Here is a 27,521-nt window from a genome sequence, read left to right as displayed (position 1 = left end):
AATTTTATCATCCACTAAGAGAAATACATTAGAGTTACTGACATTTTAATTATTAATTTTATTTCTTCTTCTTTTTTGCTTGTTTCCATATCCTTCATCTTTCCAAACTATTCCTGGGTACAATGGACAAATGCCCTTGAACGTTATTTTCTTAATAATAACTAGTTCTATCCTGTGTTATGCTCAAGGTTTAGTTCGATCAGTGCATTCTGCTAACAGGACAAAAGTCTCAAAGGAAAGATTTGCTACAACACACAGTTTCTGGAGTCACATTTTTGGCCAATATGTAACTTTTGCTTATTCTGGGTTTGTCTTAAAAATCTGAACCTTTAAACCCTTGAAAGTATCCATTTTTAAAGGTTGATGCCATTGCCTTCTGAAAAATGTCGATGGAAGTGTGGAGGAGAAGGCTTCCTGTCTAAGGATAACAAAGCTGCAAATGAATGTTCCCCAAAGGGCCAGCTGTGTTCATTTTGTACCGAAATGTCCATACAGGCTGATTCTGAAACACACTCGAGTGTTGTGGGTAATAGATGTCAAAAAATAAAACTCAGGCACATGCCATGCTATGTTACTGTTTAAGGGAAAAAAGTGGGGGGAAATCAAAGGGTTTAACAATTTTATTCATTGGCTTACATTCAACGACTCCGAAAATTTGGCCACTACTCAGGTTTGCAAATTTCTATGGAAAATGAACTGTGTTTGGCAAGCTCAACGAAATATGAGGCTGATAAAAAAATGTTTCATGCTTTCTCAAGACCTTATGCCACTAACTGTGTGGGATTGGAAAAACTGTTTAAATGTCAATTTAAATACTGTAAATAAATGATTTTCTATATCCATATGAATTAATATAATTCTGTTGATTTCAGGCCATAACTTGAACTAAAGTTTCTTTGAATTTTGATGAGGAAATGTTTCACACACAACACAACACAAACTTCAGATTAAGTAGTTTAGTTCGGTAGAGTTATGTTTCAGAGTCAGAAATGTTAATGCAATACTTTATTTTACACTACGGAGAACTGACTGAAAATTCAATTAACACTAAGGTTTTTACAAAGCAGGTCTTGAACTAAAAAGAATTAGACCCAAAAAGATAAAAATATTATTGTAACAGCCCAAGCCATTATACAAAAAAGACATGGTGGTAAATCCCATTGCAACGTTCAGAACTCTCAAATATTATCTCCAAATCAATCATCTTTGTGTTTTATGGACCCAATTATCCAGCTGCCTTCTTGACCCTTCTACCTGGTGTCTCAGGGTCATCTCAAACTTCCCTTATCCACTAATGAACTCTTGACTTTCTCTTGTGGTAAAGGTTTTGGTATCCTACCCTCCCACATCTTTAGAGGTGTTTACAAAGCATTTATCACAAAGCCTGCCTGGTATGCAGCACTCGCTTAATCAACGTTATTGTGGATGATGATGATGATGATGATGATTAATGATTATTTTTATCCACCCAATTAGTTGAGCTAGGAACTAAGTCATTTTCTTTATTCTTCTCTTCACCGCATGTTCTACTTTTAATCTATTACCAACTTCTGTCGACTCTGCATCCAAAATAAATCAGGAATCTGACCCTTCCTCTCCATCTTCACTTTTATCACTCCAGTTCCAGCCCCCATCATATTTCTCCCAAACAAATTTAGCAGCCTTCTAGACAACCTCGCCATCTGCTCTTGTCCTTACTCAATTTGTTCATGGGGGAAATAACAGTAATCTTCTTAAAGACAATTATTCATTTTGAGACATATATAGAGCATATCACATATTTATTAAATCTGCTAAACAACCTTATGAGGTAGGTACTGTTATTACTTCCATTTTACAATGAAGAACTGAGTAAAGAGACATTGGAACATGCTCAACTTTACTCTGCCTCTAAGAGGCAAAGCCAGAATTCCTGCCTGGGCAGTCTGGCTCCAGAGTTATGTGTTCAACTGCTACACAAAGTACCACACCATATCCAACCTTTAAAAAATAACAAACAAGCAAGCAAAGATCATCAATGGGCTTCCACTGAACTTAGAATAAAATCCATCCACATAGAACCTGCCTATGTCAAAGGATCTGGACCAACTTCCTTAGCCTCACCTTTCGTGCCTCCTCTCTTTCCTCCTGTTCTTCAAACACTCATGGACAAGGAAAGCTGGGTCCTGATTAGGGGTTTCTGCCTGTGCTGTTTCCTGTGCTTGAACTGCTTTCCTAAGGCGTCAGTCACAGGGTTGGCTCCTCCTTTTTCGGGTTTCTGCTTAAATATCATCTGCTCAAGAAGTCTTCCTTGATTTCCCCAATCTGATGTTAATGTTTCCTGGCTTCTTGATCTCAACACACTGTTGATTTTTCATCTTAGCACTTATCTCAACCTATAATTGATTTTACTTGTTTGTGCATTTGTCTATTGGCTGCCTCTCTTACTGGGCTAGAGGCTTCACAATTAGAAAGATTGTTTATCACTGTATTTTTATAATATAGCATCATGCTAAGATGCTAGATTTAGGTGCTGAGAATTTTGATAAATGACTGAAGGAAGACAAGTATGCTTTGATGATATGAAGCATCCCCACATAGACCTTAGATTCTCCAAGTGTGGGCAAAAGATCAAATATAGAGTCACCTGGGGTTGCTTTTTGTCAAAAGTAGAGTTCCGGGAACTCTGAGCTATTTTAAGCACTTACTTTTGAGGTTCATCTCCTTATATTATCAAGAATTTTTACAATTTTGATTTTGACATGATTTGGCAATAAGTAATTCATTGGATTCTCATTTGGCTATGATTTTTTAAGTAATTATTGTGCGTGTTCAGGAATACTTATTAAGAGAACAAAATGTACATTACAAATTGTTTTTACATGTGATGAGATTGTTAAAAATACTAATTGACAATGAAATTGGTAGTTGCTATGTTTTTATATATATAGGTAAGTATTTACATCATTACTTTGGGAGTCAATAATTTCCTCTTCAGCTTGCAGAAATCTGTATGAGCTCCTGAATGGCTTGTGGATCCTCTGCCCTGTAATCAGATAATGGTGTGGGATGGATGAAATGGACCAGCTGGAGTCCAGTCCCAAATTGATCATAACAGAACTTCTGAGGTCAAGAAATCTGCATTTTAAGAAATTTTCCAAGAAACTCTTATGCAAAATAAAATTTGAAAACTATTTTTCTCATAGCTAGGTGTATATTATTTTAGAAAAATTTACAATAGATATCCAGTGTTCACTCTTTAAACTTGTGGTTGAATTCTGAGAAATTCAAGATAATGTCCCACAAAAAGGGAAAACATTTTGCTAAGGATAATGGCCTCCACCTCCATCCATGTCCCCACAAAATATATGATCTCATTCTTTTTTATGGCTGCATGGTATTCCATGATATATATCCTTAGCAAACTAACACAGGAACAGAAAAAACTAAATACTGAATGTTCTCACTTATAAGTGGGAGCTAAATGATGAGAAAACATGGACACATGGAGGGGAACAACACACACTAGGGACCTCTCAGAAGGTAGAGGGTGGGAGGAGGGACAGGATCAGGAAAAATAACTAATGGGTACTAGGATTAATACCCGGGTAAGGAAATAATCTGTAGAACAAAACCGCATGATACAGGTTTACTTATGTAACAAACCTTCACTTGTACCCCTGAACTTAAAAGTTAAAAAACAGAAAACATAAAAATATTGATCAGATCACCAAGTGTCCATAAATGCAAATTATCAATAATCGTTCTGGTGAAATAAATCATCTCGGAAAAATATATTTTGTTAGCCTGCATGTACAGATTGAGAGAAGGGACAGGCATTTCTCACCCTGGAGGGGCAGGGTGAACCATTTGCCCAGATGGAAAAAAAAAAGCAAGGTAAGTTCCTTAGCCCATAGCTTGGCTATGTTTTAGATTAGCTGAGGCCAGGCGCGGTGGCTCAAGCCTGTAATCCCAGCACTTTGGGAGGCCGAGACGGGCGGATCACGAGGTCAGGAGATCGAGACCATCCTGGCTAACACAGTGAAACCCCGTCTCTACTAAAAAATACAAAAAACTAGCCGGGCGAGGTGGTGGGCGCCTGTTGTCCCAGCTACTCGGGAGGCTGAGGCAGGAGAATCACTTGAACCCGGGAGGCGGAGCTTGCAGTGAGCTGAGATCCAGCCATTGCACTCCAGCCTGGGCGACAGAGTGAGACTCCGTCTCAAAAAAAAAAAAAAAAAAAAAAAAAAATTTAAAAATTAAAAAAAAAAAAAATTAAAAAGTTAGATTAGCTGACCCCAACCTTTTTAGGCACCAGGGACTGGTTTTGTGGAAGACAATTTTTCCACAGACAGTGCAGCAGGGATGGTTTCGGCATGAAACTGTTCCACTTCAGATAATCAGGCATTAGTTATGTTCTCATAAAGAGCTTGCAACCTAGATCCCTCACCTGCGCAGTTCACAATAGGGTTCGTGCGCTTATGAGACTCTAATGAATGCCACCACTGATCTGGCGGGCAGTGGAGCACCGGCAGTAATGCTCATTCACTCGCTGCTCACCTCCTGCTATGCGGTCCCATTTTTAATAGGCCATGGACTGGTACTGGTCTGCGGCCTGGGAGTCGGGAACCCCTGTTTTAGATGACAAGTGGATAATGTTAAGAAAATTAACTGACGGCAGGAAGAGGCTTCCTGGCTTACTCAAAAGACAAAGAAGGCTGTTTTTTTTCTCTTTTAGGGAAAGAAACCCAAGTTCCAGAATTTGAAAGAGTTTAAGTTAAAAACAAAAACAAAACAACCAGCCATGTTTTTGACGTCAATTAACAAATGTGACACTAAGCTTTGTGGATGCCACACTCTCTTGAGTGTCTATCACCTCTCTGAAAGTAACATAATGTTGGAATTCACCATGGCTCTGTTCTTGGATCTCCTTTATTTTTCATCTGCAATTCCTCTTTGGTGATTTTAACAACCTTATATCTTTAAATGACATCTATGCACTGATAGTTACCTACTTTACATCTCCAACTAGGATATTTTTTTCTTGAATTCCCTGAGTTCTTCAACTTCTTCTCAATATTCTTCTCTATAGTATTCCCCATTTAAGTCAATAGCAACTCAATTTTTCCAGTAGATCAGGCCAAAACTTCTACTCTGTATCACCAATGGGTCCATTTCATAATCCACAGTCAATCTGTTAGTAATTCTTGTTGGCTGTGCCTTCAAAATATGTCAGAATCTGACCTCTTCTCATAATTTCAATGGTTCCATCTTGGTCCAAGCTAACATCATCTCTCACTTGGATTGCTGAATGACTCAGTAAAGACACAGGTTCTGCAAAGCCCTTCTTTAAAGTAGTCATCTCTCCTGGTTGAAGGTAATTTCTCTTGGGAAAATCCAGATTGTCAATAAGCCACTTCCAGTCATACCCTTTTCTAGAAAGATATTAATGCAGATAACCCAGAAAAAAATACAGGTGAAGAAACACTTCCCCAAATCCCACAGAAAGGATTTAAATTGCTATGGAGAGGATGTTTATTCCTCAGCAGTTCACAGGATTTTTTTAAAATTAACAAACAGAAATTGTACATATTTATTGTGTACAAGATGATGTCCTGACATACATATCCAATTGTGAAATGACGTCATTGAACTAATTGACATATGCATTACCTACATAGCTATCACTTTTTGTGGTGAGAATACTTAAAATCTACTGTTAGTGATTTTCAAAATAAAATACATTGCTATTAATTATAGTAACCCTGTTGTACAATAGATCTCTTGAACTTATTTCTTTTGTCTAAGTAAAATTTTGTATCCTTTGACCAACATCTCTCCAACCCCCAGCCCCACCCCCACGTTCTGGAAAGCGCCATTTTAGTCTCTGCACCTATGAGTTCAACTTTTTTAGATTCCACATGTAAGTGAGAAAGTGCAGTATTTGTCTTTGCTTTCTGTGCCTGGCTTATTTCATTTAACACAATGTCCTCCAGATTCATCCATGTTGTTGCAAATAACAGGAATTCCTTCTTTTTTTAGGGCTGAATAGTAATGATGCCTGAATTCCCCTCTCTTGCTAATAACAAAATAGTACTATTATATGATGCGCATTTATTGTTCTGGTAGACAGTGTATAGCATGGACATTCCACGTGCATTTGGGGGCTCAGTGAGCTGATCTTGGTAACACTGTTCCCCGCCCATGATTGATCTCAGAACCCAGGCCTAAAGCCTTCTATACTATAGGCAGCAGCATGTGAGGGAAATGTGGCTGGAAGCCTTTGGAAATGTTTCCTAGAATGTAAGTGAGAGTTATAGGCAAAGGAAACCTTTCTTCTTCTATGCCAGAGTTACCCAGCACTATTGACATTTTGGGTTGGATCATTCTCTCTTGTGGAGCTGTCCTGCAAACTGAGGTTGTTTAGAAGGATCCCTGGCTTTTACTCACTTGATGCTGGTAGCACCTCTCCACTTGTGGCAACCAAAAATGTTTCCAGACTTTGCCAGATGTCCCCTGGGGTGGTCACCCATAGTTGAGAAACACTAGCTTAGACATTGTCATATTTTTCCCCAAACTGCCATAGGTTCTCTTGCTATCAGCCTAGAGGTGACACTTAGAGGGACATAAAATGAAGAGCACTGCAGGAAAAAGATCATGTCACTGGATGAAACCCAACATACTTATTGATTTTGGTGACATAAGCCTCTAAAATTCCTATTTAAGCTGGTTTAAATGGTTTTTGCTTTTATTACAACCCAAGGGCATCAAAGTGATCCAAGGTCTAGCATCACCGGCCACTGTACATTGCTTTCTTCCAGGGCATCATACTGCTTGGAGAAACGACCCCAGCCCCACCTTAGATCAGGATTCCATAGTGCAGCTTTACATGAAGGATGGCAAGTAGAATGGCTCATTTTCCTATAATTATTGCTTATACACTCTTGTTATGGAATTACAGAATTTTAGAGCAGGAAGTAATTTTAAGGAAGAAGAATTAAGCTAAAACCAATGTCTATGTTTATCTTCAAAGGAAGGTCTTCAAAAGAGGATCAAGTCCTGTGCCTCCAAATATTAGGGAAAGTGCCACTATCCACTTCAATACAAATCCTGAGCATGACAAGTCATATTACATCTTGTGTTAAAAGCAAAACAAAGTATTTTCTTATAGTCACATACCCTTAAATATTCCCTTCTCCATAAATGGAAATTCTATTTGGTTTTAACATCTACATCAATTATCTATTTACAGCAGACTTCCTGTCATTTCCAAAAGCAGAGTTGTCATTTAATTCTACTATCCAGCAATATTGCTTTTAATGTGAAAAATGATGAAAAGATATAGCTGGCATAATCGTTGGCCTTTAAATTCATGGTATAGTGGGGAAAGGAAGAAGATAAAAAATATAATCAATTTATTTTACTTTTATATATAAAAATCTGCATTATCTTTGCTTATAACAGCAATTTGAGCTTATAACTAATATAATCAGAAATATAAAAATAAGCAAAATGAATAAAATTAAAACAACCATAATCCCACAATCATTGGGGATAATATTCATTAAGAATATTATCTTAATGGATATTATCTTAATGAATATTATCCCACATTTTTTTGCATATTGAAATTTTCTTCTCAAAAAGTATCATATTATTTTGCAATCTACTATATTTAAAACATCCCATTTTATCAGATATTTAGCTGTTACTTTTTCATCCCCATTGCAAACAGTGCTGCATATGAATAGTTGGCTGAAATTATTAGGTTGGTGCAAAAGTAATTATGGTTTTTGTCTTTACATGGCAAAACCACAATTACTTCTGCACCAATCTAAATAAATTATATATGCTTAGAAACAAAAATGGAAGGATAAAACACAAATGAAGAAATTCTGAAAAATGGACCAAGATGTAGGAAATTGTTGGCCTCAAAATCCTGTGAGGATTCAACTGTTGATCCAATCACCAAAGCAATCAGATCTACCAATGGATAGAACCAGGGCAGACAGCAGCCGCTAAGAAGACAGAGGGGAGGGAAGAACAAACCAGTTTTGCAGTGAAGGAAACCATCCAGGTGGCAGACTTGATGGAGCAAACACTTTAAGTGAACCTAATGGAAAATGGTTCAACAAATGGACCACAAGTAGATTTTTCTCAGTTTATAAGTGATAGAGCCATTGCCTAGAGAAAAGAACAGCTTTTATTCAATCATATAATAAGTAAAAGGAAATAATTTGCTCCTCTACAAAAGTCCTGTGATGGTAACTCCACATTTCTATATCTACCTATATCCATCTATCTATCTATATCTCAAAATATCTATATTCATATCTGTATTTGTATTCATATCTGTATTTTTACCCATATCTATACTTGTATTTATGTATGTATGTGTCATTGTACCCACATATCTTGCCAGCCATCCAACCATCCATCCATCTACATAGAAGTGGTTCTTAAACTGGAGTACGCATCAGAATCCCTTAGAGGGCTTGTTAAAACACAAGGGCTTGTTACTAGGCCCCATCCCGAGAGTTTCTGATTCAGTAGGTCTTCAACAGGGCCTGATAATTCGCATTTCTAATGTTTCAGGGTGATGCAGCTGCTGCTGGTTCTGGGATTACACTTTGAGAACTGCTGCTTACGCCTATACCCCTCTCATTCTCTCTTTCTATCTCATTACCAAACTCTAATTTAGTGAACATACAGTTACCTTCACATACTTTGATTCATTATCAATTGTCAATATACATCATAGTATTAAATACTACGCAAAATAGACATTATGCTGATTTCAAATTTCTCTCCCCTTAATTTAATAATAAAAGATACAAAAATTATTACCATGTATATTTTTCCTCCCAGGAGAATAGTTAAATTGTGGTACATTTCTTGCTTTTACTTGGTTTTCCCTGTCTTTGGCTTTTAACTTGATGTATTTACATCTTAATGATTCAGATTTATTTTCCAAACAGTGAGATGAAACAGGGACAACTCAAAGGCAGCTTCATTTTGAAATTGGCCAGGCTTTTGTAAACAAACACTTGACAGAGCAATTTATAATTCTCTAAACAGCTGGGGGGAAAATATCACACAGAAAAGCAGATGTTATTCTCGTAACTTCTTTTTTCAGGTCTACAATCACCATCTACAGCACCGGATCCATCATATCACTTCAAGTAAATTTTGACTTTGCTAGGTTTCAACCACATTACTCGTATTGGAGATGTGAGTCAAAGAATAAAGCTTCTCAGAGACAACTCTGTGGATGCCTCTTCATGTTAGGTTGACAGCTTTTGATTTAAGGGTTCTGTTACCTCATGACTGCAGCACAAAATAGGAACACAGTTCCTTAGATGCCAACCCTAACCTAAATAAAAGCTAGACCTGCATCTCCTCAGGGTCAAGTTAAAGAATATGGGCTGTGCTTTCTCAGACCTCAGCGGTTACCAATTACTGGGAGACAAGACATGTATAAAAGGAAATTTAATTGGTAATTTTAATGGATAAACAGCTGCAGGGTTGAGAGAAAGAGAGGTCACTTGTGCTGGTGGAGTTGGGAAAAGCTTCATATTCCATGCATTCAGATCTTGAGAAACAAAGGTTATATCTCCAGAAAGAAAAAGGTGGATATTGAAAAGGGAAGCAAATCTTTACAGATGAGGTCACAGCAAAGACAATCTGGAGCCGGGAATTAACATGAGACAAGACAGGGAATAATCCCAGGGATGATGAATTTCACTACTGAAATGATTATAAATTACAGCCACCTAAAACCTATTGTGAATGGCTTTTATGGTATCAGAACAGAGTAGTTAAAGGAATAGGAAAAAAACTTGTGCCCTAACAAAGAAAAGGAAGAGTGTGTTTTGCTCAGTTCAAAGAAAATATCTCTTTATACACACACACACACACACACACACACACACACACAGGTGTATAATATACACACATATATATCTATATAAATGCACACACATATGTATATATACACATATATACCTATATATACATATATGCATACACATGCTCAGACTTTATGGAATAATTCCAATTATATATAAGTTCTCCTTGTTCCCATTAAACATTCAAAATGCCCCTAGTTGCAAATACTTCAGCAAATAGTCATTGAATAGAAGATATAGTCAGCCAACATTGAAATAAAGCTGTTACTACAAAGAAAAATATTTTGCAAGAGACAACTCATAGACTACTACAATACAAAAGTCTGCATTTTAAGATCCATAACTGTACATGCATGTAGGTGGTGTTTTTAATGTTAAATACATGCTCAATATTTATTACTTTTTGTAAATTGTGCCATGAAGGAAATTTACTGGAAGAAAAAAAATAGGAGAAATGTTGACCATTTCTAAGTGTTTTCTAATGTAACAATTTGGCCTTCAGTTCTAATTTGTTTAAAAATTTGTTCAGTTGGGCACAAATTTATTTGCAAAATGGTATTTTGATGTAAAAGTTAGTATAAAAAGCAGGAAAAGTGAACATTTTTCAAAATAAGTATCTTTTCCAAAAACAGTAACATTTTGGATATAAAAATAGTGCAAGAAATGCTACTCACAAGTAACTTCTCAATAAAATGATTGAATAAAATTATACATCTAAATTTGCTGGCTCTCAGATCTTAGCTCCCAGAATTTCAATAGCCACACACATATACATACACATTTTCAAATTCAATGTTATCCTATTAAAAATAAGCCTGTTTTAAAAGAAGTTGTAAATGTCCATCACATCAAAAATGCATAGTTTAGCCACAGCCATTATAGCAATTTTCATATTATTCAAAAAGAAAATATTCTAAAAAGTACAAATAAAGCACAAAGCAGATATTCAAAACAAGTCTGCATCAAAAATTCAAAAACATTTTCCACAGGAATGGCGCACTCTCAGCATTAATATGCACCTACTATGTACCCACAAACATGAAAAATTAAAAATTAAAACAAATTAAAAATAAAAAATAAACTGACCATAAATATTTGAGCTGCCAGTTTCCTGGTGAGAAATCTTTGTGAAGAAATTGCAGTTAAAGTGATGCTCTGAAAAATGAGATAAAGCGCCAATTAAGAGATTATCTTTTCTTTCTGCTGTGACGTGACATATGTAAGACTGCTGGCATACCCACAGAAATAGTGATGCAAGTTAACACTTGCAAAATGTCCCAGATCTGAAGAACATCCCAAGAAAATCACTGGAGAATAAGGAAAACATTTTATTGATCATCTCTACAGTACAGAGTTTCTCAATCTCGGCATTCTTGCTATTTGGGCTAAGATCATTCGTTTTTGTGATGGGTGTTGCTGTCCTCTATATTGTGGGATGTTTAGCAGCATCCTTGGCCAGTAGTAAATCACTCCTCTCAAATATAACCACAAAAGTCTCTGGACACTGGCAAATGTGCCCTGGGGGGAGGTGCGAAATTCCCCCAGTGAAAAACACTGATAGCATAGTTTTCTTTTCTTTTCTTTCTTTCTTTCTTTCTTTCTTTCTTTCTTTCTTTCTTTCTTTCTTTCTTTCTTTCTTTCTTTCTTTCTTTCTTTCTTTCTTTCTTTCTTTCTTTCTCTCTCTCTCTCTCTCTCTCTCTCTCTCTCTCTCTCTCTCTCTTTCTTTCTTTCTTTCTTTCTTTTTTTGAGACAGAGTTTCACTCTTGTTGTCCAGGCTGGAGTACAATGGCATGATCTCAGCTCACTGCACCCTCCGCCTCCCAGGTTCAACCAATTCTCCTGCCTCAGCCTCCCAAGTAGCTGGGATTACAGGCACGCACCAGCACGCCTGGCTAATTTTTTGTATTTTTAGTAGAGATGGGGTTTCACCATGTTGGCCAGGCTATTTTTGAATTTCTGACCTCAGGTGATCCACCAGCCTTGGCCTCCCAAGATAGCCTACATTCACATAAACTTATTTGATCAATTGATGTGGTAAATAGGATAAAACTGTCCACAATGTTATATTCATACAGAACTCATTCTGTGAATTTTGCCTGAGTGTTGTATGTATACATTTTTTTTTTCATATTTAAGCACAATAGATTGACAAATCTGGAGTGACCGTTTCTTAGGTATAAATTTTTAAAACTCTACTGGAATGCTTCTGCTGATTATATTAAAAGTTCAAGGATTCTTGCCCAGAAGTTGTGATTTGGGGCTTAACCCAAAATGTTATCACTGCTTCACATGATGTAGCTTATATTTTGGATAAAGGAAAACAATCTGTTTCTGCTGTTTGAAGAGAAGCTCCAAGTAATATTGCTAAGCATAGTATACCCTGAAATTCTGAAGGTTTTGATATTAGTTATCAGAAATACCTTAGATGAATATGAATCGTTTGTAACAATTATTCAGGAATGAGCTGGAAAAACTTATCCCTGGAGAGAACTGGCAATAATATGGAATATTACAGAAATACTTAATTATAAAAACCATATAAGTCATACTTTTGACCTTAAAACTTATCTTAGTCAAACATGCTAGTAAAATTAACAAAGAGAAAGTATGAGGGGACTTCAAAAAGTTCATAGAAAATACGCATTATGAAAGAACTATGCAAAAATTTCAAATGTATATTGCACCAAAATAAATTCTTACTAACTTGTTATAACCTGTCTGAACAGGATCCAATTTGAGGCACTAAGAAAGATAAGACATCATTTTGTAAAGAGCCCCTGTCAGGGAAACATGAATTCTGCTAAAACTGAAGCAAGAATAAACATCAAATTTATGGTGAAGATTGGGTGGAAGAATGGTGAAATCACTGATGCTTTATTAAAAAAGTTTATGAGGACAGTGCCCCAAAGATATCAACAGCTTGCAAATGAAAAACTCATTTTAAGAAGGGATGAGGGCTAGGTGTGGTGGCTCATGCCTGTAATCCCAGCACTTTGGGATGCTGAGGTGGGCACATCACCTGAGGTCAAAGGTTCGAGACCAGCCTGGCCAACATGGTGAAACCCTATCTCTACTAAAAATACAAAAATTAGCTGCGCTTGGTGGTGGGCACCTGTAATCCCAGCTACTCAGGAGGCTGAGGCAGGAGAATTGCTTGAACCCGGGAGGTGGAGGTTGCGATGAGCTGAGATCACACCACTGCCCTCCAGTCTGGTGACAAGAGTGAAAAACTCCATTTCAAAAAAAAAGGAAGAAGAAGGGATGAGATGATGTTGAAGATGAAACCCACAGCAGTAGGCCATCCATATCAATTTGTGAGGAAAAAAAATTCATCTTGTTCATGCCCTAATTGAAGAGGACCAATGATTAACAGTGGAAACAATAGCCAACACCATAGACATCTCAAGTGGTTCAGCTTCCACAATTCTGACTGAAAAATTAAAGTCGAGCAAACTTTCCACCCTAAAGTTACCAAAACCATTGTAGTTAGATCAGCTGCAGACAAGAGTAGAGCTTCTGAAGGAAATTTTTCACAAGTAGGACCAAGATCCTGAAGCATTTCTTCAAAGAATTGTAACAGGAGATGAAACATGGCTTTCCCAGTACTATCCTGAAGACAAAGCACAATCAAAGCAGTGGCTACCAAGAGGTGGAAGTGGTCCAGTCAAAGTAAAAGCAGACTGGTCAAGAGCAGAGGTCATGGCAACAGTGTTTTGGGATGCTCAAGGCATTTTGTTTGTTGACTTTTTAGAGAGCCAAAACTCAATTAATATCTGTTTACTAAAAGAGTATTTTGAGAAAGTTAGCCAAAGCTTTAGCAGAAAAATGACTACAATAATGCTCCTGGCTCATTCCTCTTATCAAACAATGACAATTTTGTGAGAATCTCTATGGGAAATTATTAAGCATTCACCTTCCAGTGCTGATTTAGCTCCTTCTGACTTCTTTTTGCTTCCTAATCTTAAAAAAAAAAAAATCTAAAGGGCACCCATTTGTCTTCAGTTAATAAAGTAAAAAAGACTGCAATGACATGGTAAAATTCCCAGGACCCTTAGTTCTTTAGAGATGGACTAAAATAGCTGGTATCATTGCTTACAAAAGTGTCTTGAGCTTGATGCTGAGAAATAAAGTTTCTATTTATTATTTTTTATCTTTTAATTTCATTTTTTCCATGAACATTTTGAAGTGCTCTCATATATGCAGCACAAAGTGGTGGTTGGTTTCACTTTAAATGCTTTAGTCTGATAAATGTTCCAAATAAGAAAAATAAAAAATTTTTTTTACTAAGTCTGTTTAAAGTGTGTGACCGCATTGTTTAATGATAATAAATCTAGAGATCAAAATGCTTTTCAATCACTAATAAAATTATAATGTCTTCACTGACAATACAGGAATCACTCAAATTTACCAAGAAATGTGGGAAACTTTTAAGAATAACTAATAAGCATATCAAGTGGGTACAATGTGCTTACTTCAATAATACAGGACAAAATATGAAAACTATTATTTTTTCTGAATTGTTCATTTCTTTGTATAATTTTCTAATGAAGATTATTCATTTATTGCTAAATATAATCATATCATTGTATCATAATTAAATGCACAAATGAGAAAAAACAGCTTTGTTAGTCTCTACATACAAATTATTCTTTCAGAAAGTGTTGTCACTGTTACTCACATTCCTACACAGGTAACATCTGAAACCTGTATTTTGGCTTCTGTAATTATTATTTGTTATTGAAGTGATAATAATCTAAAATATACGTCATTTGAAAGAGAAAAACATCCTAGACCAAACTTATTTTTAAAAATAGTTACACTATTTTGTTAGAAATATGCTAATTTGTTAGATTAGTAGCTCTCAACTGAGGATGACTTCACACCCAATAGGGTATTTAGGGATGTCTGGAGACATTTTTCATTGTCTCAACTGAGGGGAAGGTGCTATTGACATCTAGTAGCTAGAAACCAGGCATCCTGCTCAACATCCTGCAATGCACAGGACAGCCCCTCACAAAAAAGAATGATCTGCCCCCAAATGTCAATAGAGCTGAGGTTTAGAAACCCTGCTACAGATAAAATTGTTTCCCAGTTTAATCTATGCAACAAGGCAAGAAGCACACAATTCAAAATGATGTGAAGAGAATCCCTGTTTAGAGAGTATATAATGGTTTACTAAAGGGATTTTTCTTTTTCTTTTCTTTTTTTTTTTTTTTTTGAGATGGAGTTTCGCTTTTGTTGCCCAGGCTGGAGTGCAATGGCATGATCTCGGCTCACCCTCCACCTCCTGGGTTCAACCGATTCTCCTGCCTCAGCCTCACGAGTAGCTGGGATTACAGGCATGTACCACCACGCCCAGCTAATTTTGTAGAGACAGGGTTTCTCCATGTTGATCAGGCTGGTCTTGAACTCCTGATCTCAGGTGATCCGCCCGCCTCGGCCTCCCAAAGTGCTGGGATTACAGGCATGAGCCACTGCACCCAGCTGGGATTTTTTTTTTTCCTACGGAAAGTGGAATTTAAATTACCCCTTCTTGCTATTGTTGGCACCTCACAAGGCAGGAAACACAATAGAAGGTTGAGAGGAACAGGCACTTTGATATTGACCCAAAGTAATGCCTTCACTACAAAACAGGAATTACTTGACATGCTAAGAAAAACCCATCACAGAAATCAATACAGCTAAAGCTTGAGTGAATCTGAGTAACTCTTTTTCCCTCAATGTGAAAAGTAAGTGGTAGCCTGTATTGCTTAGGAAGCACTATTAAAAACCAAACTTTTAACAGTCTTAAGTAAACGTTTTCATTTTCCATAAAACTAAATGATGGCGCAGTAATATGATTGTTTACAGCTGCAAATGCCTCATCATGAACTAACTTGTTAAACTTTGAGTAAAATTTTTCTTCAATGGCTTACAGTAAAATAAACGCATTTTTAAAATTATTTCATTAAATAATGCCATGGTAGATCGCTTAGTTAAATCATGTCATAGACTTGACCCAATCATCCACTGATTACATGATAAGTACACATTAAATCTAAAAAAAATAAAAAACCTACATCCCCAAATACAAACTACTTTATAATTTTACATTAGGGAGTAGCACTGTATAAGTTACTAATGTTTTGCCCCACCCAAAGGAAAGAAAAATAGAAAACTTCATACTAGGAAGGGAAAAACAGTTTCCTATGTGTTTAATTTTCCTAAGTGCCCAAGATATTCTTTACATTACATGTCATCAACACTTCAGGAGAAAGGTGTCAAGTTTCTGAATGGGGTAGTAAAGAGGAGCTGAGGTAAGAAAAGGACATATGACATTCATTCCTGCTAAGAAAGAAAAGAAAATCTTGCTCACACATTTCATTTTAAAGACTTGTAAGGGGGAAAAAAGTTTCTCTAAAATTTCAAATAATACAAAACAAAACATATTAGTCATTCACTTTTTAGGATGCATTACTTTAATCAGATTGTCTTGTTCTAAGGCCAAACTAAATTTAGCCCTTTAAAGATTGGAAAATATTTGATGTTGCTAGATGTTTTGCAAACTATCAAATAATTTTGGAATGTTGAACACCTATGGGAAGGGCATACTAAGTGAGTACCATAATCCAGAGGGATGTTGTCAAAGATAAGTGAGTAAAGAGGTATTTGAATACCAGCAATAAGCCAAAAAACATCACTCCTCTTAAACACAGATATTGTGGGTTCATTTAGTGACTATTACCATGCCCTCTATTGGTGCCAGGGATGTAGGGGCTCAGGTGAAAGGATATGAAAAAGTCAGGTCTGAGTCTGGCTTCACAATGGTACCTGGGAATTTGGGGGCAAACATAACCTGCTTTTGAGTGTAATCGTGTGCTACAGAGGAATGTAGATTGGGTTTATCAAAACAAAAGGCCTGGTTATTCATTTACAACAGGCTTGGTGACCACAGAAGTTATCCCAAGTCTTTGATTATTCTACTCCATTACAAGATACTTTACAGGGTTTTAAAGGTATGTTACAGGTACTTTATAGGCCAAAGCATTAACACAGACATTGCTGATTTAGTGAGCATCTGGCCTGCTTCTCTGACATGCATTTATATGGAACCCTTTCAAACAATATTCAGTGATAGTTCATATTGAATCCTTCATGTCACAAGAAAATCACTGTTTTGGTAAATTATTTTGTTTTGGTATTAGATTGGTGTTAATTTTTCTCATTTCATTGTGAAGGAAGATAAAATGTTGTCTAAAGTCATTTCTGAACTTTGTACATTCATCTCCAAACATCTGAGCATTATTATTCTGTGTGGGAGATACAGTTATGGTATAGGAAGGTATACCAGTGACAAGTGGACCAGTGTAGGGCTGGAGAGGGTGGGGAGCACTAATGGAGTCATGCTGAAGACCAGATGGGAAAGCCAGCCTCAGATAGATTCTAATTCAGATGCAGCATTTATTGAGTAATTTGGGAGCAAGTTACCTATATGGCTCACTTTTAAAATGGGGATAAAAATCTCACTGTACTACGATTTTTGTGAAGTTGACAAAGATTCTATGTGAATGCATGATGAGTTCTTAGAAACCAGTAGCAGTTAACTGAATTCAGTGCCTGACCACCACCAATCTCTTCTGCCACGTCTCAGGGTACTCTGCTACACTGGCTAAAATCCAAAGGATTCCTACTAATTCTGTCAAGGATTAATGATGTACAAGTGTCTTCCCTTGCAGAACTTCTAGTCTATCCTCACAGTTGTTGAGAATTTCTGGGAAAATCTTTGTTTCTGCAGCTTGTTTGAGGTATTTTATTTTTTCACCACCAAAAACTTTTCAGTAAAACTTATTTCTAAGTGTAGAGATATCTTCATGTCCCAAAGTTGCTAAAGGCACCTGAAGCCTTGCTGTACAAAAATTCTAATTTCAACTTAATTTTCAATACATTCAATCCAAAGACTATTAACTCATGTAGCTATATCACTCTTCAGACAAAATAACTGAATGTTATAATCAAAACCTTCCAGAGTTACAAAAAAATCTAATTCTGCAAAAGACAATCAATGTAATAATTACAGAGGTATTATGGTGACTCATTAGAAGAGGCAAGTGTTAGAAAGGAGCTTTTTCTCTAAATAGCAGCCCTATCATCTCTGCAATTCGACTAATCCCATTACACCTACACAAGAACAAATCTTAAATTTTAATAATAAATTTCATGAAGGCTACTGAACCTGGGCAATGTTGGCACCAGCATTATGAGATCATTATAGGAAGTTCCTGAACCTGGTGCTAGAGAGGTGATTCATCAGCTCTCTCTAAGATGGTAAAGATTTTATGGATCAACATGGGAGTAGGCATTTTTCAATATTTCAAAAGCCTGGCTTGGGTATTCAACAGTTTGACATACTTAGCTGCAGCAGCAGCCACAGTTTGTTTAGCCAGGGGCAACACGTTAGAGTGGTAAATTAGAAAATGTCAAGCCATTCTTTCCCTCACTTGCCTGACTTTAAGTAATTAATGACCGCTGTTTAAATGAATTGATTAGTTTAATAATTGAAAAATTCAAGACACTACCCTTATTTCTGTTATTTCTCCCATCTCCTTCTAACAAGTTGTTCAAGAATTGTATCTCTGTTAAAGTACAATCACGTGTCATTTAATGATGAGGATATATCCTGAGAAAAGTGTCATTAGGTGATTTCATTGTGAACACCACAGAGTGTATTTATGCAAACACCTAAGCATTATCATTCAGTGTGGCAGATATACAAAAAGTTATACACAAAAAGGTACAGAAAGGCTTACTAGTGACCTAGTGGACCACGAAGTGAACATCACAGCATGTACTTACACAAACTTACTACACACCTAGGCTAGATGGTACAGCCTATTGCTCCTGTAATACAGACCTGTATGGCATGTTACTATACCAAATACTGTAGGTAAGTGTAACACACTAGTATTCATGTATCTAAACACATCTAAACATAGAAAGGTACAGTAACAACACGGTATTATAATCTTATGAGACCACTGTTGTCTATGTGGTCCATTATTGACAGGAACATCCTTATTTGAAACATGACTGCATATTAACAAGCAGATTCCAGCCACCATTTTACAATAACAACAACAACCACATGCACAACAGCAAAAGCTAACAATTTTTTAGCACTGACTACATGCCAGTTACTGTTATAAGCACATCTCAAGGTGCTACACCAAGCTGGTGAGGCTGGGGGATGTCAGCAATGGGGTCAAAGGATGCAAAGCCTCAGAAAGGAGGAAAACATTTGATTTTTTTTGAGATCTACTGCACAGCATGTCGAATATAGCTAATAACTGAGTACCATACATTTCATAATTACAGAGAGTAAATTTCAAATGTTCTAATCACAAAAAAGATTAAATATTTGGGATGGATATGTTAATCAGCCCGATTTAATCATTCCACATTGTATTCAAAATTCATAACATCACTTTTTACCAAATAAATACAATTATAATTTATTAATATATAATTTAAAAAATTCTGAGAGCCCGTTAGATTTCTCAAGGGTTAACGAGATGCACGTGGGTCTCACAACTCCAGAAGGCATAGCAACTATCTCCTTGGCATCTCTAAAGAAGATGGTCTTGAAAACCAGATAAACACAATCTTTTACACATCCCACAAATATTAACTGAGGGCTTCCTTTGTGCCAGGCATAGAGCTCTATGCTCTAGATGTGCTTACTCATCTAATCATCACGACACCACCATTGCTCCCATTTCACAGGTATTTAATAGAAGGGTGGAGAAACTTGCTCATAAAAAGGTGGCAGAGTCAAAATGAAGAGAATAGATTTGGCAAATCACTTGGAGTCACTCAGTGAATGGTGTCATCATCTCGGCACCCAACTAGAAAGCTGCAGGATGCCTCTCTTCCTTTCCTCTCTATTCTCATGGCGTTAGAATAGTGCCTGGCACATGTTCAGCAAGTTAAAATAATTTTGTTGGGGCTCAGAAAACAGTATCTTAAAATGAAGACTGCTGCTGAGCATCTTCAGAAGCAAAAGTTTCTCTCTGACCTTCTCCCGTCTTCCTGTCTCTCAGTCCCATTTTGCCCTGATGCTAGCCATAGAAACTAGAATCCCTTTCCCCCAAGATAGGTCATAAAAATCAGAACCCCTTTTCCCAAAAGTCAGTCATAAAACCTAAAAAGTTCTACGTAAAAACTGGTCATGAAGAAATGATCTGACCTACCTTGTTTGACTGTAGATCCTAAGACTCCTGTTCTAGACAGGGTCCTCCCTCACACCAAGAATGAAGAAATGCTTCTCAGAGAGGCCAAGAAGAATCTAGACAGACAGGTCTTGCTGGGTTTCCCCCACTCAGTCCATTAGCATTTAAATCAGACCCTTTCTGTCCAATCACATTTCTACATGGCTGTCCACATGTTGTTGAACCTAAGCATAAAAATGGACAATTGTCCATTTTTTCCTGTATGTTAGGTATTCATTCCAAAGCTCCCTGTGTATACAAGTTAAATAAATGTGTATGCCTTTTCTTCTATTAATCAATCTGCCTCATGCTAGTGTATTTTCAGTGACCCTTTAGGGCACAAATGGGAAGTTTCTTCTTGACTCCCTTACAGTTAGTAAATGAAATAGGTAAAACACATGAGCCAACTGCTCACAGTAAATGAGTAAAACCATGCTTAAGATAGGCAGAATAAACACAAGGCTCTGTGAGCTGCAAAGTGAAGGCATTTAATCAGGCCCACTAACCAAATTCTCTATGTGAATTCAAATGCTATAGATCTGTTGCTGATTTACTGTGTGTTATTCTTCTTTATTGGTTTTGGAGGTCTGAGACTATCACAAAGAGGCTCTTGTGGTCTATTCTTGGCATCTCACAACATCTCACAATGTTGTCATGGGTAAGATAACTGATAACTGTTTGATGATTAGACTTTCCTGGGCAAATATAACTGATTACAGAGAAATCATAGCCATGTTAGCCAGGATGGACTCGATCTCCTGACCTCGTGATCCGCCCGTCTCGGCCTCCCAACCCCGTCTCTACTAAAAATTACAAAAAACTAGCCGGGCGAGGTGGTGGGCGCCTGTAGTCCCAGCTACTCGGGAGGCTGAGGCAGGAGAATGGCGTGAACCTGGGAGGCGGAGCTTGCAGTGAGCTGAGATCCGGCCACTGCATTCCAGCCTGGGCGACAGAGCGAGACTCCGTCTCAAAAAAAAAAAAAAAAAAGAAAAGAAATCATAGCCATAACTGGCCATGTTTACTTTAAAACTGTGAAGCTATATATAAACAACTAACAAAATGGGGCATATTGCTAAATCAATGAGAGCAAAGTACCCAAGTTCAAGACTATTTTCAAATGATATGTTTACCTTCTCACACTAATCTATTCATTTTCATTCTTTGATTAGATTTTAAAGGTTTAGATCAAGTGTGGTTCTCACAAAAACTAGACATATTACTTCCACCTAGTGACCCTCTTGTCGCTATATTTTTCCCACCATTTTCATGAACAAGCTCCTTTTAGATCCATCCCCTAGAAATATACTTTCTCTGAATAATCAAATTATTCAATTCCTTTTTGTGCATTCTGCTCAGGGCTTCCCTATGATGTCTGACTCGCTCTGGTATTTTGGGTGCTGATGAATCTTAGAGATGTATACATATATTCTCACTCATTTGCAACTTTTTTCTTGATGCAAACAAACACAAAGCAAACGAAAATGTTCTAGAGGGCACATACATTCCCTTATTCACAGTGCAGGGCCACAGTCTACAGACAGCAGAAAGTCATGTGGTTTGGCTTGCTGGTAATACCAGAGATCTTCATCCCTATGCTTTGTGAAGTGGATACATCAAAGTGCCTCTCTTTCAAGATGGTTTGACTCAAGTTCATGTTGAGAAATGCATTTTAGACTAAACTTTTTTTTTTTTTTTGAGATGGAGTCTGGCTCTGTCGCCCGGGCTGGAGTGCAGTAGCCGGATCTCAGCTCATTGCAAGCTCCGCCTCCCAGGTTTACGCCATTCTCCTGCCTCAGCCTCCCATGTAGCTGGGACTACAGGCGCCCGCCACCTCGCCCAGCTAGTTTTTTGTATTTTTTAGTAGAGACGGGGTTTCACTGTGTTAGCCAGGATGGTCTCGATCTCCTGACCTCGTGATCCACCTGTCTCAGCTTCCCAAAGTGGTGGGATTACAGGCTTGAGCCACCGCGCCCAGCTAGACTAAACTTTTTTATTTTGAGATAATTGTAGATTCACATTCATCTGTAAGAAATAATATAGAGCCATCTCCTATACTCTTCTCCCAGCTTTCCCCAGTTGTAACATCTTTCATGACTATAGTACAATGTCACAGCCAGGAAACTGACATTGATTCAACTATCTTATTTAGAATTCACAAGTTTTACATGTTCTCATTTATGTGTGAATGTATGTGTGTGTATTTAGTTATATGCAATTTTATCACATATGTATCTTTGTGTGACAACCACAATAGTCAGGACAAAGAACAGTTTCATTGCCACAATGATTCCTCATGGTACCGCTTTACAGCTATTTGCACCTTCCTCTCAACTCATCGTCTTCTTAAATCTAGCAACCACTAATCTGCTTTCCATATTCAATGAAAAGAGGATGTCCAACTGGGCAGAGGCAACATCCAGCAGGAGACAATTACACATTCATTGAAGAGGATGCTCAGATAAAGTACAGTTACCTTCTCCACTGAGAAAAGTAAGGCTATGGCATCAGTAGAAAATTATGTTCTTTATTCTTAAATAAATCCACGTAGGATGGGGCTTGATATACTTTGGCTGTGTTCCCACCCAAATCTCAGCTTGAATTGTAGTTCCCATAATCCCCACATGTCATGGAAGGGACCCAGTGGGAGGTAATTGAGTCACAGGGATGGTTACCCTCATGCTGTTCTCGTGACAGTGAGTTCTCACGAGATTTGATGGTTTTATAAGGGGCTTTTGTCCCTTTTGCTCAGCAATTCTCCTTGCTGCTGCCATGTGAAGAAGGACTTGTTTACTTCCCCTTCCATCACGATTGTAAGTTTCCTGAGGCCTCCACCACCATGCTGAACTGTGAGTCAATTAAACCTCTTTCCTTTATAAATTACCCAGTCTTCAGTACATCTTTATTAGCAGCACGAAAATGGACTAATACAGGGTAGATGGTCAATCCAGCAGTAGAATGGGACGAAAATCTAGGTTAGTTAAAAATCTTTGTGCATAAGGAAAAGAACAGCATGAAAAAGTAGAAGAGATAACCTTCTCTTTTTCTTAAATAAGACCGGAAAAAGCACCTTTTATTGTCCTTGCTGTAGTGGCAGCAGACTCATTAGTTTTCATAAAACACAATTTCTGCAATATGGTCTGTTGATAAGGTTGCTCCATCATGGGAGGACAAACTTGAGGCTGACTGTTAATGACAGAACTAGGTCTTCTCTCAAAGCCTCTAATGTGTGCTATTTCTCATGAAGAACCCCTGACACCATAAGATGCTTCAGTTAAAGCTTCTGAAATATTGCAGTGGCATAATTGACAGGTTTGTTGGTGCTATGAGTGTCTCACACATGTAAACCCTTTCGGAAAAGTTGGAGATAAAAAGATAGGGGAGAGTTTGGCTTAGAGTCACAAAGTTCCAGATACCAGCCACAGATGCCTCTGCCCAGTGTCACTACATGTTCTTTTCTAAGAAATGCATTCAATCACTCAGTATTATGCACTGTGATTGAAAAAAAAACAAGATCTACTCACCACCATCTACCCTCCCTTACTTATCCTCCATGTGAAGCTCATGGTAGCAGCAGCTGAAGACAGAAAAGTTGTATCTGTTTTCTCACACCAGGAGCATTACTTGGTGACCTGGTGAATGGCATAGGCAAGATTATCCATGTTACTGGAGGTGCTCCCTGCCACAGGGATGCAGCCATCCTTTGTCATATAGATGGAAAACTCCTTGGTTAGCTTTTCCACCTGTTCAGGCTTTAGCCTTGTGAAACAAAGCATGCCAATTTAGTCAGTCATGTGTTGTCAGATGTGCGAGGAACTCTCCTTACTGCAGTTGGAGATCAGCTGAGTCTGCATGCTAATAATGCAGTTGGCCATGATTTTCACTTCTTGCAACCATTGTTTTCACAAACCCAGGCTGTTCAGAATGGTAGAGGCAATACAGGCCCCATTGAGAGACGGGTTGGAATACATGGGATGGATCAGGATCTTCAACTGACTCCACTCTTTTGGTTTCATTCACTGTCTTTGCAGATCACAGTGAAGGCTCCCATATGCTGACCATATAAAGCCCATGTTCTTGGCATATGATTGACAGAGACAAACATTAATGCTCCATTCAATGAAGTTGCACAGAGCCCAGGTATCCTTGTTACCATCACCACTGGCAAAACCTTAGTAGACCATATCAAAGAATGCACAGATTCTTTTCCTTTGCCACTATTATTATTTCCTTCCGCTGCTTTGCATGAGGGTCCCAGGCATGCAGGAGAAGAGCACTTTGCTCTGGTATTTTTGAAATGTCCTCCATAGCTCCCGTGAAGTCAAAACTGCAAGTCTTGGGGTCATAGTATTAATAATCTTGTAGTTGCATGCCAGCTGCCCTGAAGATTGGTGTGTGATTTCCCCAGGGTGGTTTGGGCAGAAAGATATCTCTGTCTTCAAAAATTTTTTAAATCTTTGCATAAAACTGGCTCCACCCCTTAAGGCCCTAGTTCCAGAAATGATTCGCACAGTGACAGACTGGCCACTTTTCAACACTTTGCTCTTCTCACCCAAGGCTAGTTCTGTAGATGCCTTGCAAAATTCGGCTTGTCCCCCAATGGGCAGGTATTCCTTGTCTAAATATTTTTAATTATATTTTGAGTTCTGGGGTACACATGCAGAATGTGCAGTTTTGTTACATAGGTATACACATGCCATGGTGGTTTGCTGTACCCATCAACCCATCACCTACATTAGGTATTTCTCCTAATGTTATCGCTCCCCTAGCCCCTTGCCCCCCAACAGGCCCTGGTGTGTGATGTTCCCCTCTCTATGTCCACGTGTTCTCATTTTTCAACTCCCACTTATGAGTGAGAACATGCGATGTTTGGTTTTCTGTTCTTGTGATGGTTTGCTGAGAATGATGGTTTCCAGCTTCATCCATGTCCCTGCAAAGGACATGAACTCACCCTTTCTTATGGCTGCATAGTATTCCATGGTGTATATGTGCCACATTTTCTTTATCCAGTCTATTATTGATGGGCATCTGGGTTGGTTCCAAGTCTTTGCTATTGTCTAAATTTTTTACTGTGATCTAACTGGGTCTCTTATCATCCCGGTAGGCACCAACTCCCAGATTCATCTTTTTGCTATTGATGTCCCTCTTAAAGGTTTTGGTGACTCCCAGGATGGGATCTGGAGGTCTCATTTCCACATGGGCCCACAAGGAACTGGCTCTGGCAGAGGTCATGGTGGGGAGGCCTAGGTAAAAGGTGGCAGCGATCCCCTAGAGGACACAGCTGGAGTGGAGCAGGGTAGGGCCATGGTGGACCTTGAGAGTGCAGTGGGTAGACACAGGAAAAAGTAGAGGGCAAGAGGGAGCAGACCCAGGGGGCATGGGCTCCTGCTGAAGGTTTTGTTCTTGTTTTGCATTATAAGACCTCCACAGTGGAGTGAAAAATGAAGTCAATTCTCCGCATATTTTGAATTAAAGCTTGCACAGGTGTTTCAGCCTGCTAAACAGTTCAGCCTGGAGTATTTCAGCTTTGCATTTTTCAAATAATTATTTTTAAAATATTTTAATATAATTTAGCACACAGAGAATGCCTCTGTGTAAAGTGGTAGTAATTTAAAATAACTAATGATCATAATTATTGGAATCTAGTCTCCTGGGCATTTTCTACTTCATAATTTACAGGGAGCCTATGAGAGTTCAAACACACTGTATTTTTGCCAAAGGAGCCTCATGCTTTGTCTGCATTTTATGGCTTCCTTTGCACCTGGAGCAGCTATTTTAGGACTGTCTAGACAATCACCCCAGCTTTAAAGGTCTTTTCCTTTCTTTTCACATAGTCACTGAGCATGAAGGGTAACAAATAGATGATGCTGGCACTCTCTCACCAAAGATACTACTCAAATAGAGACAGGGAAAAGAATGCCTTTGCTCTGGCTCACAAAATCAAGGCGCCTTAATATACAGCCCCAGACGTCTACCAATTGGCCAGGCTTTAAACCAACAAGAAGGCCTTCCAATGTCCACATCTGTGTAGTAGCTGGATCATACTTTTTGGTTGAGCTGCGTGAAATGGTTACTATTTGACCATCTTGGACATATAAAAATGGCAATTTAAGATGTTTCAATCCAAGAGATTTGGGAAAGAATTTGGGAGTGCTCTGTTTCCTTTTTCCCTCTCCAATTCCCAAGCAACATTCATCTGGGTTCTAGCAAGGACCCAGGATGTACAACGTCTGCAGGTCACTTTTGCCAGTACAGGGAAATAATGTAGCCAAGCATGATTCTGGAACATTTCATACATACGTGTCCTAGGTAATACCTAAAAGTCAGTAAGTAATATCCCAGGGAGATGTACACCGAGTCAGTTTACTTCACCCCTCACAGTCCTTTCCTTCGAGAGGTAAGAGACAGCTTTTAAGCTCTCCACAGGACTCCTACAGTCCACCTGTCCCCAGGCTCTTTAATGGGTTCTGAGACTGCATCCCAATCTCAGACCCTCCTGGGAATATTTCTACTTGGTACTCTCTGATGGCAAAATTATTTCATTTTGGAGGAAAAAAATACACAAAAGTATATATCTACAGATATATAGATGTACATTGTATATAACATACAATATTCAATTATATTATATACAACATACACTATATATGCATTTTTACATTATATACTATATACATAATATGTCACCTAGCAATGATCAGTTTTATTTGCTTCCTTATAATGTTAGAGTATTTATTTCTCAGCACAAGATGTGCACATATTAATTTTCTGCTAACATCATACCATTTCCACTGTATTGTTCAAGAGCTATCTCTGCCCTTTACTCTGTCCCACTTTCTCCACTGATGATATGTGTACATGAATTAGTTTGGGGGTCTGAAGTCCAAAGCATTTCTCCTGAATATAAACTGGAGCTTCAAAAACAAGAGCAGCCCAAGAAGGTTGGGCCAAGGGCTGAGAAATTTCATATCGGTGCCACTCACAACTGAAAACTTTGTGCCAGGCACTGGGCTAAATGCAATGGTAGTATGGGGATACAAAGTAGATGAACACTCAGTCTCCATTTAAACAGATACAATTCTTATAGGGGAATAAAATTACAATACCAAGTGGAGCAAACACAGCACAGAACCAAGTCAACAGATGTTGTCTTAGTCCATTTTGTGTTGCTATAAAGGAATAGCTAAGGCTGGGTAGTTAATAAACAACAGAGGTTTATTTTGGCTCAAAGTTCTGCTGGCTTTACAAGATAGATGGCACTGGCATCTGCTTGGATTTCCTCAAGGGCTTTTGTACTCCATTAAAATATGTTTGAGAAGGTCAAAGAGGAAGGAGACACGTGCAAAGAGGTGTCCTGGCTTTCTAGCAACCCACTCTTGCAGGAACTAATCAA

At 38.0% G+C, this 27,521-nt stretch overlaps 1 protein-coding gene and 1 pseudogene across 4 annotated transcripts in view; both read right to left on the bottom strand.

Moving 5' to 3' along the window:
• Positions 1-27,521, bottom strand: part of ARHGAP6 (Rho GTPase activating protein 6) — a 538,479-nt gene that overhangs the window by 192,901 nt on the left and 318,057 nt on the right. The window lies entirely within an intron of this gene.
• LOC103232869 (aspartate aminotransferase, mitochondrial pseudogene) lies at positions 23,484-25,768 on the bottom strand (annotated as a pseudogene).

The sequence above is a fragment of the Chlorocebus sabaeus genome, chromosome X (genome assembly GCF_047675955.1).
Source record: "Chlorocebus sabaeus isolate Y175 chromosome X, mChlSab1.0.hap1, whole genome shotgun sequence".
NCBI classification, from domain to species: Eukaryota; Metazoa; Chordata; class Mammalia; order Primates; family Cercopithecidae; genus Chlorocebus; species Chlorocebus sabaeus.
This window is presented reverse-complemented; position numbering and strand designations above follow the sequence as displayed.